Below are 20,189 nucleotides of genomic sequence, written 5' to 3'. Positions count from 1 at the left end.
CTGGGGAGTCATCTGCATTTGTGAAAAGGGCCTCAACATTGTCCCCACTCAGTGAGCACTAGAAAACCGATTGGGCTGGATGATCAGATTTATACCTGGCTCTGAGCTCCCCAGTGGCCAAAGCAAAGAGGGAAAGGGGCACCTATAACTTGTTTGTCATTGTCCAGAGGAGCCTATTCCTGAGAGAGGCTGAGAGAGCCACTCCTCCTGGGCTTCTGGGAGAGACTCCTTCCTGCTGTGATGGACAACACTCACCACACATCCTCTCGGCACACAAGAGTTAGACTCCTAAGCACAGGCGTGAGGACAGTGAAGTGAGCCTACGAGGGGAGAGACAAGGCAGGGCAGTGCCTGATGTTTGGGTGTGTGCCACGGGGGGCTTGGCAGGCTGCCTCCCTGCAGGGGAAGGGAGGGGGGTGTCCTCATGGGTATCTCCTCCTTCTCTTGCTCATCCTTATGAGAAAGCTGCCTTGTAGGTCTCATCACGGCCACTCTGCAGCTGAGGAGACCGAGAGGAGACATCAGCCATCCAAGCTCATGGAGCTGAATGCACAAAGCCTCCCCACGGCTTGCTGTCCCAGGGCCAGGGCTCTTGGGACTCCACACCCAGCCGTGCAAGGTGGAGCCCTGGTCCCAAGCAGCCCCGTCCCTGAGGCCCTGGCATGCTCACTCTGTTCTTTGAGGTCTTGGTTTTCTCCCTGCATACGGCATCCTTCCTGCTGTGTGACCTTGGACAAGTTACTTAAACTCTCTGGGCCTCAGCTTCCTCATCTGGAAAGTGGGGATAGCAACAGTTCCTCTGCCATCGCTTCTGGGGAGAAGGAAATGAGTTAAAAAACGTGTGGGTGCTGAGGGTCCTGCCTGGTCCACAGTAAACACCCCCTATCTTCCTGCATCTTGTTTAGTCCCCACTCACTCATCCTCTTCTTTGCATCAACTGGATTTCTCTAACGTGCCCTTCTGAGGATGCCGTTTTCCCTTTCCTTCCAGGAAGTCTGCTCATCGTAGCAGGATGTCTGTGCCCTTGGGCCCAGCTGGTCTCCCCGGTGTCCCCCCTCCCCACTCCTGCCCTCCCCTTCTCTGCTCCACCCTCCATCAGCTTCTGCAACTAAGCTCCTTCCTTTCTCACCTGTCCTCTGCTTGGCCCTCTCTCTCTGCTGCTCTCATCCGACACAGAATTGGAGCTCAGAGTTCCAGGCTCGACCCGTCACTCACTGGCTCCAATGGTCACTCTCCATCATTTGGGGCTAGTGTGTGAGACCCGACCTCTGTGTGATGCAGGACCGAGCAAGGCACCAACCCCCGTAATGGAAAGTAACCACAACACACTCTGAAGTGCTCCGCTATCTCATTGCCTATCCTATGGGCTACGCTAGGCTGGAGTTATTACCTCCGTTCTACACCTGAGAAAACAGGCTCAGAGAGGGCAAGTGACATCCAGGAAGAGGCAGGAGCAGGCGCAAACCCAGGTCTGTGGCCTCCTTCTACTGTGAGGAGCTGGAGTGATGGGGAGGGTGTGGCGAGGAGGGAGCACTTCTGCTGGGCTCCCAAGTCTGGGGAAGGTTTGGACGTGGTGGGGAGGTTAGCCGGGGCCTTTGGATGGAGGGACAGCCCGGGCAGAGGCATATGGGGGGTAACTGAGGGATATGAGGAGAGTTCTAGGCTCCGGGCCTCGCTGAGCCTGAGTGTGGAGGCTGGGGAGGCAGGTCGGACTAGATCCTGGGAAGCCTTGGAAACCAGACCAAGGACTGAACTTGATCCCGTCAATGCCAAGGAGCTGGTGAAGGCTTTTGAACTTCGCTCCAGAGGGGGATGAATCAGGGGGTTGGAAGGACACTGAGCCATCTGCAGCCACATCCCGGCTAGACTGGTGAGTGACAGCAAGCTGAAGGGAGGGGACCCCCCTCCCTTTGTCCTCTGCCTGACCTTGGCGGGGTTCTCTGAGATACAGTCCAGTTTGCCCCGTGGTCTCTGCCTCAGAGGTGGCAGCTGGTGGCTGGCCTCCCTGAGAACATCAGGGCTGCTGTTGGGAGGGCCGGGTTGGGAGGGTGGGATGGGGGCTGGAGGTGGGGGTTGGGGGCTGGGGGATGCTCGAGGAGGGAGGAGTGGCTGCCGCCTCTGACTTCCACAGGGGGTCAGTGTAGCATTAAAATTCCTCCCGACTGCGCTGCCCCATACATGCTGCCTAGCGGAGGCCCCTGGGTTCAGGAATCTGGGTCAGCTGGTTATTTTTGGAACCCCCGGTGGGCAGGCACTGGGCCAGGTGGGCTGGGGGGTGCAGAGCCACTTGAGAATCAATTTTCTTTGTTTGTTTGTTTTCTTTTTTGTGTTGATTTTAGAATTTCAGAAGAAACTTACCTCAAGCTGCGTTTCTGTAAACTGGAGAGGACCACACTCTTCCCTCTCTGGTGGGTTGGCAGCTACATGTGTCTGAGCCACCTTCTGCCTCTGCCTATTGTCACCTGGGAAGGTGGGGTCCACCTGGAGGGCAGTTCTATACACATCACAGATTCCAGAGCCCCAGGGAGTCTCAGAGATGACCTAGATCTCCAATGATCCTGCACATTTTACAACTTTCTGCTTGGGTATTGAGAGAGTTGAACCTGAGACCAGAGAGGTGCTCTGAGGTGTCCAAAGTTTTGCAGGGAGTTAGTGGCAGAGCCAGGGTAGAATCTTGGTCTCCTAACCCCCACCTGGCTCTGATTTCAGTAGAACCGACCCGGGATGTGATGTCATCAGTAAAGAAGGCTCAGCTGTCATTTAGGGAGCACTTCCCATCCACTTTCCCAGCTGGTGCTCAGCGAACTTGCAAGGGTGGGCACTGCCCCTCCATCTCACAGGTGTGGAGACTGAGACCCAGAAAGGTGGAGGTCAGGTTCCCCAATCTCAGGCTTGGATTCTGCAGAGTGCTGGTGTTCCCCAGATTCAACATTAGAAACTCTCAGGGTGCAGAGCCCCACCCCGAGCCCCACCCTGAGCCCCACCTCCAGGGATTCTGATTCACGAGGTTTGGGGTCAGGTCTGGGGATCCCCTCTCTAAATAGACTCCCCAAGGGATTCCGAAGCAGATCATTGGCAGATCACACCTGGGGCTCACCCCGCCAAGTTCTAGTGCTTCTCAGACTTGAACGTGTACACAGATCGCCTGGGCATGATGTTCAAATACCCTTTCAGATTCAGTAGATACGAGGCAGAGCCCGAGAATCTATATCCTGTCACACACGCTCCCTGGTGATGCTGACCACACGGTTGACACCTTACTCTCCTCCCCTGGGCACACACTGGGGGCAGGTAAGTCGCAAAGCTAACAGACATCCACTCAGCTGCCTGCCCCCAGGAGAGCCTGATGTTTTACAGTATCATGTCACTTGCTGAAATTTCTTCTGACCCTCAAATCTAGCCACTCCCCTTCTCCTCTATATTCCGTATATCAGAGATGGGGACGTCCCAAAATGTAGATGAAAGAACAGGCAGAACTTGCCAGACTCCGCTCCTTAGGGGAGTGCCACAGAGCTCTCCCGGCTGACCCCAGAGTTCGGCAGCCACAGAAACTGGTGAGTGCTGTGGGAATCTTAGGTGACCCTAACTCCCCAGTGACCCCTTTCCTCTGTCTCTTTCCCACACCTTCCCAGTATTATTGCCAGCCCCCTTCCTGAATCTTGTATTATGTTAATAGTTCCCTAAGTATTTTTAATTAGGTTTTCCAAGCAAAAGAAAGTTTCCAAAGTTAATTAAAAGTTGCCTCACTGTAATTGTATAAAAGCAGCTTTTGCTTCTGAAAATTAAATTCTTATAATTAAACTCCTCTATCCGTTTAAAGATTCTGGTGGAATGTTTATTGTTCGTTTATTATGAAGCAACCTGGGGCAGGAATGCTGCTTCCCGCGGCCAGGAATTGGTCCACCTGACGCCCTGTGATGGACACTCAAGTTTTCCCTCCCTTCGATGGCTTTGTACCTCTGGGAAAGAAAGATCAAATCCTGTGTGGGCATAGGTGGTTGTGGGAAAGGCAGGCTTGAAGCTCGTCCCCCAATCCTGGAACATTTTGTGTGATAGATTACATCCTGACTCGCTTACGTATGTAATCCCTCCCTGGTCGTCCCCCATTTTCATCAGGATTGGCCATGTGACTTCCTCTGGCCAGTAAGTGGAGGAGAAGTGATGCGTGTGACTTCGAGGAAGAAACTGCAGGAGCCAGCACACGGTTTCCCAGTTTTGACTGACAGTGTCCCAGACAGACAGAGGCTGCTCCAGCAGCCTGGGACCTGGAGGAAGACAACATGGAGCAGAGACACAGCTGACTCTGACATCTCCTAAGTTTTGTGTGTTACTGGTCTCTTCGCCAGGACAGCGCCCATCTAATTCTGATGACTCGACTTAGGTGTCCCTTCTTATAAACATTCCCTGGCCAACAAGGCAGGATTAGTCATCCTTCCTGTGAACGCCTACAACTTCTCAGGCTTTCTGATCTACCAACATCCCTGCGGCTGTGTCTAAGCGAATAAATGCCAGGCTCCCCTTAAAACTGAATCCATTGAAAATAGACGCTGGGGCTTCTATCTGTGTACCTGTTATCCCATACAATGGGGTTCCCATACTTCCTGAGTGAACAGCTAAGCTTTGGGGGTCAGACAGATCGGGGTCCATATCCCAGTTCCACTGCTTACTCTCCTTGTGATGATGGACAGATCATTTAACCTCTTGGCTTCAGTTTTTACATCTTTAGGATGGGTCTAATAATAAAGCCTCCTGTTGGCTGCTGGTCCTCGCTCCACCTCTGCCAGGGTCCATCCTTCCGGGATGCTGGTAAGGACAGGGGAGTTATGTAAGCTGTGGGCTTCCCCACTTCCTCCCTGTGTGGAGCCCCAGGATGACCAGCATTTGCTCTTCTCCAGACTTGCCTGAGGAAATCTGAGATTTGCTCCCAGGGCAGCGATGCTGATAAGTCAGCCTGGCTAGGCAACTTGGATATATGGCTACATGATTTATCACTCAACACAGAATCCAGCTAGAACTGGGAGGAGAAACAACAGGTTGACAAGACTTGGAAGGTAAATCTTCCCTTAGGCTGGAGGCTCACGGTGGCCACAAGTCATAAGCTTTCCTATGTTTCATTTATGGTCTGGGCACAGCCCCTTCCAAGCTTCAGACCTTTTCTAGGATGGTGGTTCCCCCTCTGGGAAGCAGAATAAAGGCTTCCCCCAAGGATACACATGTCCTAATCCCCAGATTACATATATTACATAGCACGGAGGAATTAAGACTGCAGGTGGAATTAACATTTTTTAATGGGGGTCCTGGGGATTGAACCCAGGACCTTGAGCATGCTAAGCACGTGCTCTACCACTGAGCTGTACCCACCTCCCCCCACAACATTGTTGTTCAGATGTCCTTAAAAGAGGAAGATTATCCAGACAGCCCCAGGAGAATCACAGGGTACTTAAAAGTGGAAGCCGGAGGCACAGGAGAAGTTAGAAAGATACAGAGATGCTGGGCCGCTGGTTTTGAGGATGGAGGAAGAGGCCGAGGGATGCAGGTGGCCTCTAGGAGCTGGAAAAGGCCAGGACACAGACTCTCCTCTACAGCATCCAGAAGGGACACTGCCCTGCAAACTCTTTGATTTTAGCCCCATGAGACCCGTTTCAGACGTCTCACCTCCAGAACTGCAAGGCAATAAATACATGTGTGTGGTTTGAAGTCACTAAATTCATGGTCGTTTGTTAAAGAGATGAGAGGAAACGAATACATGTGCATTTACTGTTTCTTCATTTCTACACGTCCTTCCTCTAATGATATGTCACTAGCACCAGTGGGTTTTCTATTTTCAGGGCCCAGGGAGTGGAATATTCACAGGTAGCTTGGATGGAGATTTTTGTTTTTCCCAAATGGGCTTTCCTCTTGAGATTAAAAAAAAAAGTAACTACTTCTCCAGTTCTGCCTGTTTTTCCTCCTGGTTTCATCTCTCTGCCTCAACAAGAGCTGTGGTCTGTAGAGTTTCTCCTGAATTTACCAACTACTGCTTTGTTTTTTTTTTCCTAGCTACCCTGATGCTTTTTCATCCTCGTAAACCATAGGTTCCCTCTGATCAATACTTCACATTGAGTATCAGCCCACTTTTCCCAAGTGCCCTTTTACATTTTTCATCTCCCCGTTGAAAGGAGCGCATTTGTGATTTTCCCTCATTTGGTACCTCCCTCCCTCCTTCCCTCCCTCCCTCCATCCTTCTCTTTCTCTCTTCCTTTTCTCCTTCCTTCCTTCTTATTACTTTGCTACTATTATGGATGAAGAACGATACTCTGAACTATTATAATTCTGTACACTAAGGAACAGAAAGTACCAGCCATTCTCTTACCCAACACCAGCTCCCTCTTTGCCAGACCCAGAAACAGCATCCTCTCACCACCGTGAATGGCCCTGACCTACTTTATCTCATTGTTCGAGGTGTTGCCATCCCTCCGTGTATTTTTAAACTATTATGTCATGTCCTCTAAATTTAAACTTTCTCACCGCTCGGCTACCCAGAGGCTGACAAACTTTTTCTCTGCTTCATTTCTATGCACTCTTGGAGGACCAAGAGTAAAGTTCCACCCAGAACAATCCCAAAAGGTCTGTCTTCTGGGAGGGAGTCACCTGCACTGATTCCTTTAATTTTAATTTCAATTCTTCTGATATTAAACACCCCCTACACCACATAGTTTCAAAAAGGCTACATTCCAGTGGTGGGGAGCATAGGATTGGGGCAATTTGCCCTCAGGTTGAAGTTCAGATGTGGGATATACATTTTCAATATCACAGCTAGACTCTCCTAATGCCTAAGAAAGATGAAAATCGAAGGCAGGAGATAGACAAATACAGATGTTAAAGGTTTTGTTTAAAATCCTCTCAGTTTATTCCACTGAAACTCCACTCATGAATTTTTTTGTTTTTTGTACAGAAACAGACTCACAGACATAGAAAACAAACTTACAGTTACCAGAGGGGAAAGGTGGGCGGTGGAGGGATAAATTGGGAGTTCAGGATTTGCAGATACTAACTACTACATATAAAAAAGATAAACAGCAAGGTCTTACCGTATAGCAGAGGGAACTATATTCAATACCTTGTAATAGCCTATAATAAAAAAGAATATGAAAAGGAATATATATATATGTATAACTGAATCACTAAGCTGTACACCAGAAATTAACACAACATTGATAACCAACTATACTTCAATTAATACATTTGTACTTTTTATGACTGAATAATAACCCCCTGTGTGTGTGTGTGTTGGATCTTGTCTGTCGGAAGCAGCGGTTTGTGACTGTCAGTTCTCCTTGCACCTCAAGTGATGGATGTTGTCCGGGAGCCCAGGTTGAATTAACCCCATGGTCATGCCCAGGGTGTGAGAGAAGCTGCTTCAGTTCTCAAGATGGCGGGTGATGCTGTGTGTGCTGTGCATGCTGCTGGTCTGGTCTTGACAGAGAGTAAGGACAGTCTTGTATAATTCATGGTCTTCAAAGCCTGTGCTTGTCTGAGTCATTTCCAGAACATTGTTTTCCTTGGTCTTTTGGAGACAGAGAGCTGGGATGATTGGATCTTGAGATCAAATGGACTGTTTCTAACCATGCCATCGCCTTCCTATTAAATGCCTTCCTCTTTCCTTCATTTCTCCCTGTCTTCCTTTCACCGACTTCAGCTGAGCATCTCTTTTGTTTCAGGTCCTGTGCTGGTTAATGGGGGTCTGTGATGGAAGGAGACCTGTTCCTGCTCTCCCAGTCCTGACTGGGACACGGTAAAGAGACAGACTGGATGCATCGTGGGAAGTCCTGGGGTTGAGGAAATTCACGACTCTACGGAGCCAGAGGGATCTGGGAGGAGGGGGCACAGAGGCTCCTGAGAAGAGGTGCGGCCCTGGCTATAGGCGGGGGAGGCATAATACAGCCTCTTGATGTTTCTCAATTTAGCTGCCCTGTTTTTCTGTCTCCCCATCCTCAGGCCAAGGTCTGGGAAGCAGCTCTCAGCCAACGGCATTTACAGGGCCCCCAGCAAGCGCTGGCGGGGGGCCCAGAACAAAGGCATAAACTTCACACCTGGCCTGTCTTAGGCGCGCAGCAGTTGGTTCTTTGGATTGATACTCTGCTTGGAGCGTTGTTTTCATTTACATTCTCCTGAAGTTGGGCTCATTTTCTCCCTTCTTTCTTTGGCAAACTTGACTTAATCTTATGTCATACTTAGGAAAACTCAGAGATGCAGAGACCTCAAAGTCAGGCGGGGAGGGAGAGGGGGAGGTGGGAACTGTGTGAGATACCTAGGTTTATATATATAAGCTTTTCAAAAATAATGTAGGTGAAATTCATGTAACATACAATTAATCATTTGACACGTATGATTCAGTGGCGTTCAGTGCAGCCACAACGCTGTGCAATCTCTCCTCTCTCTGGTTTCAGAACATTCCGTCACCCCAAAAGGGAACTTGTCCCATTAAGTAATCACTCCCCATTTCCTCCCCGCCCCACAAGCCGCAGCAACCACTGATCTGTTTTCTCTCTCATTACATTCATCTATTCTGGATAGTCCACATAAAAGGAATCATATAATATATGACTTACAGCTGAATTGTGTCCTTTGAAATTTGTATGTTGAAGTCTTAACACCTTGTATGTCAGAATGTGACTGTTTTTGGAGACAGAGCCATTAAAGAGGAAGTTAAGTTAAATTGAGGTTGCAGGGCGGGGCCTAACCCAATATGATCAGTGCCCTTCTAAGAAGCAATTAAGATACAGAGGCATGCAGAGGGAAGAGTATGTGAAGACACAGAGAGAGCATGACTGTCTACAAGCCAAGGAGAGAGGCCTTGGAAGGAACTGGCCTGTGGCACCTTGATATGGAACTTTAAACGTCCAGAACTGTGAGAAAGTACATTTCTGCTGTTTAAGCCACCCAGGTTGTGGTATTTGGTTACAGCAGCCCTAATACAGTGACCTTTTTTAAAAAATAGATTTATTTTTTAGTGCAGTTTTAAGATCATAGCAAAATAGAGCGGAAGATCCAGAGATTTCCATATACCCCCCGATCCCCTGCATGTGCACACACAGAGCTTTCCTCACTGTCACCATCTTGCAGTGGGCTTCAGTGCCTGGCTTCTTCCACTGAGTGCCATATTCCTGAGGTTCTGCCATGTTGGAGCAGGTAGCCTTACTTCATTCATTTTTGTGGCTGCATAATATTCCACTGTATGGATATTTATCCATTTATCTATTCATTTGTCTGTGGGTGGACAATTTTATTGTTTCCACCTTTCGGGCTGTTGTTAATGATGCATATATGGACATTCTTATATAAGTTTCTGTGTGGCCATTTTCATTCCTCTTGGATGTATATCTATGGGTGGAATGGCTCATGGAGTAACTCTATGTTTAACTGAAGTGTTTATATCCTTTTTCTGTGAAGACAATTATTTGCAGTGTACCTACTGCCTCCCCAGAACCTGGTATGATGTCATAGTGGTGAGTCTGACTCTGGTTATGAGCTGCCTGGTTCCTACCTGCCCTCATTCTTTATTAGCTGGGGGACCTTGGGCAACTCGCTTAATTCTGTTAACTCATTTTCTTGCACTGGGTCTTGTAGGGCAGTTGTGCAGATTAAATGGAAATGGGTGCAAAGGACTTAATATATGTTAGTCATTCAGGAAATGCTCATTACTTTAAAATCCCTGCAGGAACCTTCATGCACATAGTAACAGCTTACCTTATTGGCTCTTCTTTATTATAGTAGTTCATCTTGAGGGGCTGGACATGTGAGCCATCAGGAGATGGCCTTCGAGAGGAGAGAATGGAGCAAGTAAAGGTACAGTGTAGGAACACATAGGGAAGGTGCACTTGGCTGGATTTAGATGTGTGATGGGGCGTAGCAAGAGTTAATTTTCAAAAGTAGGTGGGGCCAGACTTCAGAGGCCGTGAGGATGCCCTACTTCCAGGAGGGCCTTGAATGCCAACTTCAGTCTCAGTCTTGAGAATTCCAGAGCACAGGGGAAGATGTTATGGGGACTGTAGTGGTGAGAGTAGGTAAGTGTGCCCTCTCCTGCCTGAATGCACAGGAATCCCTCTGCAATTGCAGCTTTGCTTGCCATATTTTGTGATATGGGAGCTTGACAGTTATACTCCATATTTTCAAAATTTGTGGGACAGAAGAGATCTATTTAATGCAGAGGTCCTTAGAACAGACCCAGAAAAATGTGCCTTTACCATCATGATAATCTATGGAAAGGCCACCACACAAGCACTCTGCCAAGTCTTGCAAAAATAATACAACAAAGGAGAATGCAAGTGAAAAAAAAAAAGACATCATGTTGTAAACCAGAGCTGGCAAGGAAAAAGGGATATAGTTGGCATGAGAGAAAATGTTTTTTTGAATCCTCAAGATTTTAATTCAGGAGTAAAGGAGTAGACGGCTGTAGCAGGTATTTTTTTAAAATCAGTATTTCATAAAGCCAAATTTATTAGCTTACATAACTAGCCTTTGTTATGAAATCAGGACCCTCCAAACATATATAGTGTATATTTAACAAAATATAATATATTATATATCAAAATATATATTTAATGTATTTAATGTACATAGGTAATGTATATTTATTATATTTAATGTATAATAAACATATAATCATTAACATAAATTACTGTTTTAATAATTAAATCTTGTTTAATAAAAAGAATACTTGTATCTGCTCTAAGAATGAAACGATATGATTGAAAAAGAAAATAATTGGAAAATAAAAGCAACAGAGCTCCTACAATTAAACTCACCAGAGGCAGCCACTTTTTTTTTTATCATTACTGAGATGATTTTTAATATTGACAAATCTGGTTCATGTTGGGAACATGCATCTCCTAGAATTTGTATTTATTATATTAATTTATTTATTATTTATTTTTATTGAAGTATAGTTGGTTTACCATGTTGTGTTAATTTCTGGTGTATCACATAGTGGTTCAGTTATATATATAAATATATGTGTATGTGTATTCTTTTTCATGTTCTTTTTTTGTTATAGGCTATTACAAGATATTGAATATAGTTCCCTGTTCTATACAGTAGGACCTTGTTGTTTATCTATTTTATATATAACAGTTAGTATCTGCAAATCCCGAACTCCCAATTTATCCCTCAACCCCCTTAACCCCTGTTAACCATAAGTTTGTTTTCTATGTCTGTGAGTCTGTTTCTGTTTTGTAAGTAAGTTCATTTATGTCTTTTTTTTAGATTCTACATATAAATGATATCATGTGGTATTATTCTTTCTCTTTCTTACTTCACTTCAGATGACAATCTCCAGTTCCATCTATGTTGCTGCAAATGGCATTATTTCATTCTTTTTTATGGCTGAGTAGTATTCCGTTGTGTATATAGACCACAACTTTTAAAAAATATGGAATGCTTCTCAAATTTGTGTGTCATCTTTGCACATGGGGCCATGTTAATCTTCTTTATATAGTTCCAATTCTAGTGTACATGCTGCCAGAGTGAACACTGTATTTATTATATTTAAATGCTGTGTCAAACTTTCACTGTTTTTTCTAACAATGCCCTATGTTATTTCCAGTTAACTTCAGAGCTTTCCAGACAGGTAACCTGGGGGCTTGCAGTGGATTTCTGGGAGGAGGAAATGGCTTCTGACCTAACATCTTCCTTGGAGCACTCAGTGCCAACGTATACAACTTTTCTAAATTAAGAAAAGATGCCTCCAGACCAACGGACTCATTGTCTGAAGTAAGCCCTGGTTCTTGCTGCGATGTTTCCCAGTATTTACCTCCTCTCTGCCACTGGAGTCATGTGAGAAGAGCACAGGGTTAGACTAAGAAGGTCTTACACACCAACCCTCAGGTGAACTTGGCTCAGTCCCTTGCCTTTTCTAGGTCTCGATTTACCATGTCTGAATAAGGGAATTGGGAGAGATGTTTGTATTTGTATTGGTTGGGGTTCAGGTGCAAAATCCCTAATGGTCTTACTGTGGAGTATTACATTACTTACAGAACCGTTGGGAGCAGTGAAAAAACAGATTTCTAGGTTGAAATTTCAGGAGCATCTCCCAAAACCACACACAGAACTGGGCTGCCACAGGAGCTGCTGCCACTGCTATGATTTGGAAGTTGCAGAATCAGGAGTGTGTTTGCTGAATTGAGAAGCCCCCACCCCTGCTGCAAATAAAAGCCATGTCACCTCATCTGTGATCCAAACGGGCAGAATGTTTGCCCTGTGCACTGCCAAGCTCTGGGACCTCCTGGTACAGCTGCCCCAAAGACACCCATGACCAAGCATGTCCCTTTCAGAGAGCCCTAGTTGCTATAAGAGATACTGGCTCTTGTGGCATAGGGAGATTCTTGCACCTGCCTGATGGGGGTCTTGCCCCTTGCTTCTGAGCTGTGCTGCTCTGGGGACCACTTCAAGGATTCCTACAGTCAGGGAGTCCCTGATGCTACCCTGTTGGCAAGCAGTGCCCCATCTTATGCCCCTCTGAGGAAGCAGACTGGGGCCGAGGATGTCCCATGATAGTCCTTTGAGTCAGAAAAGTTGGACTTAAGGAGACTCCCTGGTGAGCCTGGCAAGTGGGAGTGGATGAGTTGAAGCCTAAGGTTCTTGCAGGCCTAGAATTTAATCCTTATAAGAACTCATGGCTATGTGATTGATTAGTTCAAGTTTCCGAGAAAACAGAACCTTAGGCAGAAGCTCGTGTATTACGGCTTTTGGAGAAGGTGGTCCCAGGAAGCAAGAATGGGATTGGGGCAGTGAGGCAGGGGAGATGTTCTGGAGATCTCAGGACGTATGCCGCTGGGTCGACCAGCTTTGTACAGCTCAAGGCACAGCTCCGTCAGACCCCTGCAGAGGGCCGTGTGAAGGTATCAGTATCTCCCATCTGTCCAGGGGAGGAAGGTAGAAGAATTTTGCTACCATCTCCCTTCTCCCAATTGTCAAACTTTGCTCTTATGAGGTGTTGGCTCTCCCTGTATGGCCAGGTTGTTCAACTTTACCCCTTTAGCAGCCTCCGGGAACTACATCTTAACTAAGATGGCCATTGAGTGAACAGGAGTCAGCAGTACATCCAGCTCTCTGCTGCATCCTGCATCCTGGGTCCTGCTTCGGTGATCCAGGGCTCATGTGTGGTACCATTGGCCAATCAGGGGCCTCAGGTAAGGGACGGGTGGTGAGAGGTGCTGGCTGGTCAAACTCACAAGCAACACAGAGGGAGGATGCAGCCGCCACAGCAGCGCCTCCAGCTGTGTAAAGGGAACGCTAAGATGACAGGTCCCCATCCTGAGGGTGAAGATGATGTTCAGCGAAGCTCCCTCCAGCACAGACCCCCACTTCCTCTCTGTGGCTTGAATGGAGTGATCTTCCCAGAGGGTCACCCACAATATCGAGCTGGAAAATCACGGCCAGACGCAGTGGGGAGGTGCCAACGCTGGGTCTGGTGGTGATCAATTTCCATTTGCATAATGTTGACATCTGGGCTCCTGTCTTCCTTTTCCTGGGGCCCAGCTCTTACACAGGCTGGCAGGGCTGGGGTGGGGGGTTGGGGAGGGTGGTCTTTGGGCAGAGAGGGAGGGACCGGGAGGATTTGGCTAAAGGGGATGTGTGGCCCCAGATGCTTTTAGCCACTTTGTGTGGGCTCATGGAGCTGAGACTGGCCAGAGGGTCTGAAGCGAGATGCTGGGTAGAACTCTCTGGATTTGGGGATATGAGACGTGAGAATGGATTCCCAGAGAAAAGTTGGCATGTGGATTGTTAAGTCTCAGGCTCTAAAGGTCAGAAGGGGCCTCAAGAGTCACCCTACTGAGCCCTGCTTCAAGATTTGACCCCACTCTATGCCGTCATCTCTGCTGGGATGTTCAGATTTCACTCCCAGGGATGGGGAGCTCACAGCCGTATTTGCTGGTCTGGCCCAGGGCAGTGTCCTGGAGTTTGTGCTTTCTGTTTCCTGGGTTAAGAAGTCAGTTCTTTGCTTGTTCTTCATGAAACATAGATTCTGACCTTTGCTAGTGAACACTCCGCTGGTCCCGGTCCCTCTGAAAGGCCAGCATCTGGGGCGAAAACCTACCCTGCAGAAGACCAGCTGTGCGTCTCTAAGGCACGTGGAGTTCCAACCTGCCGCGTCTCGGGGGGATGGAACCAGCAGCCTTGGCAGCCGGGCCCCGCCTTGTGAGCCCCTGATTACAGGTTGCCAGGCCACAGGCGTGCCATTTCATTAACGCCAGCAATCAGAGGCCAGCCTGAGTGTCGCCTGATGCCAGGAGATGGAGGATAATAAGGCCTTTCCGTCTCTCCCCCTCCCTCTGGCTCCTGCGTCTGGAGCTGGGAGCACGAACTCTACGCCTCCCCTTCCCTTTGCAAACAGAGCTTCCAGCTCTCATGAAATCACCGGCTGTCAGGACTGGAAGGAGCCTGGGAGCTTGTAACCCCCTACATTTTTCCTGGGCCCTCTCATCTGTGCTCTTGGCCTCAGGTGCTGCCTCCGAGCTGGCTTCCCGGACTAGCACATCCGGCCTGGGTGCTCCTGATCACAGATCATGGACACCCCCATCTGGGTGACTGTAGGTGTCTCCCACTCAGTATGTCCCAAACCCGACTGACTATCTCCACCCACAAGCCCGTGCTCTGGGGTGAACCCTACCCAACCCTCCCTGGCCTCTTCCCTCCCCAAGGGCACCAGTGTCCTGATTCTGAAATCAGCTCTGCCCACATCACTCCTGCCCACAGTCCTTTGCCAGCTCCTCATTGCCTTGTTATTAAGTTCTAACTCCATCTCCTGCCCATCTTTCTAGTCTCATCTCCAACCCCCTTTTCTCTTGTATTTAAGTCCCCAGTCAGATGAAACCATGTGTGATTCCCCTGAATACGCATTCTCTTCTGTACGCCTGGCCGTTCTCTCCAGAGAACGTCAGTTCTTTGATCTGTGCATATTTTTGTACCTCAAACCCTCCTTCAGTGTTGCCGTCCCTCTGAAGCCTCCCTCAATGTGGCAGAGGTACTTACCGCTCCTCTTCAACTACTTCTGTAACCTATACACACATTTGTTTATTAATTCAACTGCCGTTGGTTTGTTTTAACAAGTATTTGTTCACGATCCACTAGACATTTGATCCCTGCCTTCAGACAGCTTCCAATCTGGTGGGAGAGCTTGACATTTAACACACATACACACATACTCACTCACTCACTCACATGTAAATTGTGATGTGCAAAACAAAGCAAAACATTAATGAAGAGTAGGACACACTGGTAAATGGTTAGCTTGGGGAGTCATGGGAACCCTCACCAAATAAGTGACATTTGTGCTGAGATCCGAGTAAGAGTCCTTTCTTACTTCCTCAGGGGAAGAACAGAGAAAGAGCAATGCAGACAGAGCAAACGGCATATGCAAAGGCCCTGAGGCAGGAATGGGTGTGGTGCATTCAATAAAGTGAAGAATGTGAGAGCGGATAGATCTCAGGGTGCACGGGAGTGGGTGGGGTAAGACCAGACTGGAAAGAGAGGCAGAGGTCAGACCACGCGGGGAGACCGGAAGGTGCCTGGGACCAGGATGGTGCCTTGGATGGAGATGTGGGTGCAGGAGGGTATTGAGAATTCTTCCAGTTGCCAGGATAACCTTCAGCTGAGTCTGCCTCTCACACAGTCTTGGGGTAGGGGCGCTGGTAAGGGAGGGAGAGGAGGTCAGGATGTGTCCACGGCAGGTGATGTGGAAAAGAGATGGTGCTTGCAGGGTATAAGCTGAGTCACTGAAGCAGAAACACATGCTGGGAGCCAGAGCCAACTGGGAGAAATTTAAAGTCCACATTCAGGAAGCGCAGAGGGAGGCTGAAAGTGACATTGGGTCTTTGACCTACAAGGTGAGGTAGGGGTCAGACTTAATGTCTTTTGACTCTCAAAGCTACAAGGTGATCCTGGCAGCCACCTTTGTGACTTTGACATCAAGGCCGACTCTCAGTAAATGTTCATGGATGTGAATGGAACTTGAGCGGTCCCTTAGACCTGGGAGCTCTCTGGAAGGTCTTAATCCCAGGCCAAAAAGGGCTTTGGCATTCTTCCACAACCTCCATTCTATTTGCCGCTCCAATTTCTACTTCTCCCGTTAACCAGATCCCCTTCTCTTCCCTGGCCACCCCTCCCTCCGTCTCTGGCTTGCAGAAAGTGTCTGGTGTAATACCTTTAAAAAAATGCATTTAAGCATGACCCCCTCTCTCAGGTAGCTCCTGCTCCTTAAATAGGGGGGCACTGAGCTGCCTGGGGGAGGGCTGCGTTGTACCCTGGGGCCTGCCCTCTCTCCGCCAGACCCCTTCCCCAGCTCGCAAGCATTTAGAGCAGCCCTTGCAGAGTCAGCGATAACGGATCCCTCCGAGCAGGAAACACACAGTTCAGCATTTAGCTCGAGGCCACTGATGTGCCTGGAAGAAATTGTTTAGAGTCCAGGACGGGAGTTGGGGGTGGGGCTGGGGCTGGGATTCAGAGTGATTTGTGATGATCTCAGCAGGGACACTTTCCAGAGCCCAGTGGGGGCCGGCGCACACTAGGAGTCCAGGGAGGACCTTGGAGGGCAGGGTGAAGGTACAGAGATCCCATTTCTCAGTCTCCCGGGAGGGCAGCAGGGGCAGCCATGCGTCATTGAGGAGGCTGACCTGGGGGGCGGGATGGAAGCAGCTGTAACTTGCTCTGATGGAAGGGACAGTCCTCGGCACGCCCTCCCACAGCCCGTCTGCACAAAGGAGACAGACGCCTCCGGGTACCAGTCTAGAAAAGACTAGAGAGGAAGTTTGTACAGTACTTGCTCAGTAGATGCTTCATATTTGGGGGTTCATCAAAATTGTGATCATCACAGCCAACATCAGTGGCTATGAGTCTTCCTCGGCTCCAGTCTCTTCTCCCCAAGCCCCCCCAGTGCTCCCTTACACACCACGTGAGCCCATCAGCCCCTCGGAGGGCCTCCCTTTGCCTGCAGGATGAAGCCACAACTCCTTAGCTCGGCGTTCAATGCCCTCCCGGTTCTCTCTGACCGAACTTCCTACCACGTTCCCCACACCGCAGACATCCTGAACCCTCTGTGCCCTTGACCCTGGATGCTGTCAAGTGCGTGGAATGCCCTTTCCCTCCTTCTCAGCCTGGGAAACACCACCTCCTCCTCCTCGAAGCCCAGCTCAAACCCCATCAACTTGGTTAAAGCCCTTCCTCTCGTGCTCGCCGACTTCCACACGTGGCTGCAGGGGGGCGGTGGGAAGAACGGGCAGTGAGACGGGATGGCTAAGAATGCCTGTGCTCTGGCCCTCACTAGCTGTGTGCCTTTGGGCAAGGTGTGCAACCTCTCTGAGCCTTGGCTTCCTCATTCCTGTAGACCGAGGATGGCTATCTCTCACTGGCTAGAAGATGGGGGAAATGTACAGTTTGGGAAGGTGCATGGCCCAGGGACTGGGGCTTAATGAAGGGACTTAATGAGGACTTAACCAGTGCTAGTTGCTGTAATTGCTCCAGTGCTGTGTTGTTGGCCATGTTTGTATTTGTCTTGATCGGCCATGGCTCCTTTGACTTCCTTAGGCCTTAGTTCACTGCTGCGTACGACGGGGACTTGGTAGCCATCCTTTGAGAACATAACTGTGTGGAGCCCAGCTCAGTGCCTGACAAGGAGTAAATGCTGTTTGCTGCCCTTTCTGAAGAGATGGGTCCTGTTTTCTGTGTCCTTTGCTCCTGGCTCGGTGCTGGGCCTCGGGCATCAAACACCCACTTAGGGTGTGTCCTTTCCTCTCAGGTGATAGTCCTAAAACACAACACCATTTCAGTCCAGTGCTCCCCGGCCCTCGAGTCCCCCCTACAGCTCCCCAGGACCCTCAGATACACTCCAAGCTCCTTCACTGGCCCCAGGAGGCCTCCTTCTGGTTTTCCATCTCTGGCTGCGCCTCCACTCAGTGCTGTAAATGGGTCCCTCAGCCCTGAACTTGGGCTTTGGCTTGTTTTCTATTCTCCCCTTGCACCCCCCTCCACGCCCGTGCTCTGTTTCCGGTGAGGCTGGGGACCCCTAGATCGGTGTTACCATCCTGGCTTTCAGCCTCCTGCTCCCACACCAAGCCTGGGTACCAGGCAGCATTGCAAGCCCCGAGTCAGGATGCTGGGGTTGGAATCCCTGTCCTCCTGCTTACGAGCTGACTCACCTTGGGAAGTCCACGCCATCTCTCTGAGCCCCGGTACCCTTATCTACAAAACACTGACGCAGAGTGAGCCTCACGGGTTCTTGTGAGAACTAAAGAAATTATACTCCGCATTGTATACATGGGCCTACAATGGTTACCATGCACGGTTGCCTTTAAGACCAGAAATGCTTCCTCGAGGGCATGCAGGTAAATATTCCCTCCCTAAATATTTGATTTAAAGAGCTTAACGTGGAGGACAAAATAAAATAAAGCGGCGGCTTTGGGCCATGTATTATTAATATCCATCAATGGCTGAACGCGAGGGCTGTCTGTCTGCTGTGTCGTTTCGTGGAGCGGTGGCCCTTTAAACAGGTTTCACTTATTGGAGATTGGGCTGTAAAAGGCTGGAAATGAAATCTCTCTCCAGGTAGAATGAGAAAGATGCAGAACAGGCATCTTGCCACAAGGGCTGGAAGGAAGATGGCTTGTAGGACGTGGGGACAGCAGGAGAAATACAGTGCATTCATTCATTCACTCAGTCATTCACCTGTTCATATCCTGGGGTGGTTTGGTTTTCACATGTGCCCCCCTTCTTCCTCTCTGGTCCTTCCTTCCCTCCTCCCCTGACCCTGCCTGCCTCCCTTTCTTTCTTCCTTCCTCCCAGTCTTTTTCCACACTCAGCACCACCACTGGAGGGAGGAAATATTATCCCCGTTGTAGAGATGAAAAAACTGAGTCTCAGAAAACTGAAATTTCTTGCTAACTCTGCACAATGGGGAAGTGGTGGAAAGGGGTTTGCGCTCACCTGAGGACAGACCATAACCCACCTGAAGGCAGGAGTCGTGTCTGGGTCATTGTTGTCTTCCCAGCTCCTGGCTGGTCTGGCTCCGTGAAGGTGCCAGTTCCTTGTCAGAAGGCTTCAGGGAGGAGGGGGACTTGAGACATTCCTTCAAGGACTGGAAGGACGTAGAATTCAAAGCAGAAAGAATGAACTTGATCATCAGTAGAAACCATGGTTACCACTTACCAAATACGTACCTTGTGTACTAAGTACTGATATGTACATGGTCACACCAATTCTCACAACGGCCCTAGGAAGTAGGGGCATTTGCCCATTTCACTGATGAGGAAACTGAGGCTCAGAGAGATGAAATGACTTGCCCAAGACCACACAGTGAGTGAGCAGTGGGGTTGGGGTTGGACCCAAGTCTGTCTGACTCCAAAGTGTGTGGTGCGCTTAACCTCCACGTTAAGCTGGTCTTAACTTTGACCAGGTGAGCATTCTAGCTACAAGCTTTCCTTATTAAAAAAAGGAAGTGGTTGAGGAGGTGATGATCTTTCTGGGTGCCCTTTTGCCATGGACCGTGTTTGTGGCTGCTGAAATTGTCCAAACCGTGTCATGTGGGACAACGTCCCTCTCTCCCTCCATTTGGTTCCTTCCCAGGGTTGCCTTTTGCATTTCCACACTTGGAGAAAAGGCGGAAAGCCTCAGCTTCTGTCTCCTGATGCTTTGCAGGAGATGAGGAGCACGTAACTCTCCAGGAATCTCCTCCTGGGAGTCTCCCGTGGAACCGAGGGAGGCTGCACAGTCCTTCTCAAAGTCAGTGGGCGTCTATACAGAGTTCTCCGTCTGCCAGCAAAGAGATCTACCCTCAGAGCTAGTTTAGAAACACTTGGCTGGCTCAGCCCTCTCCTTTCACGGAGACTGGTGGAGTCCTATCTTCTTGTTCTTCCTTGCCAAGGGGAAAGTCAAATCTCATGGCTGTGACCTCTGAAAAATGTCCAATCAGGACTCACCCTACCCGAACAAAAATCGAACTTCCTGCTAGAATCATCTCGCCACGGATGCCAGGTTACGGTGTGGGGAAGTCGGGGGTGCCTGCTGGGTTTCTGGCTTGTACAGCTGAGGCAGTGGCAATGTCACTGGCCACAACCAGGGTCATGGGAAGAACAGGGGCACATGCTGAGCTCCGTTCTGGACCGGCTGAGTTTGACCCGCAGATGGAGGTGTCCACAGGGAGGTCGGCTCTATGGGTG

General features: G+C 49.1%; 1 non-coding gene across 1 annotated transcript; it reads right to left on the bottom strand.

Moving 5' to 3' along the window:
• Positions 1–11,404: 11,404 nt before the first annotated feature.
• LOC116280405 (U6 spliceosomal RNA) lies at positions 11,405–11,512 on the bottom strand. Its single transcript, XR_004189793.1, has one exon. It is a non-coding gene; the product is annotated as a U6 spliceosomal RNA (small nuclear RNA).
• Positions 11,513–20,189: the final 8,677 nt, after the last annotated feature.

The sequence above is a fragment of the Vicugna pacos genome, chromosome 4 (assembly GCF_048564905.1).
Source record: "Vicugna pacos chromosome 4, VicPac4, whole genome shotgun sequence".
Classification (NCBI taxonomy): domain Eukaryota; kingdom Metazoa; phylum Chordata; class Mammalia; order Artiodactyla; family Camelidae; genus Vicugna; species Vicugna pacos.
This window is presented reverse-complemented; position numbering and strand designations above follow the sequence as displayed.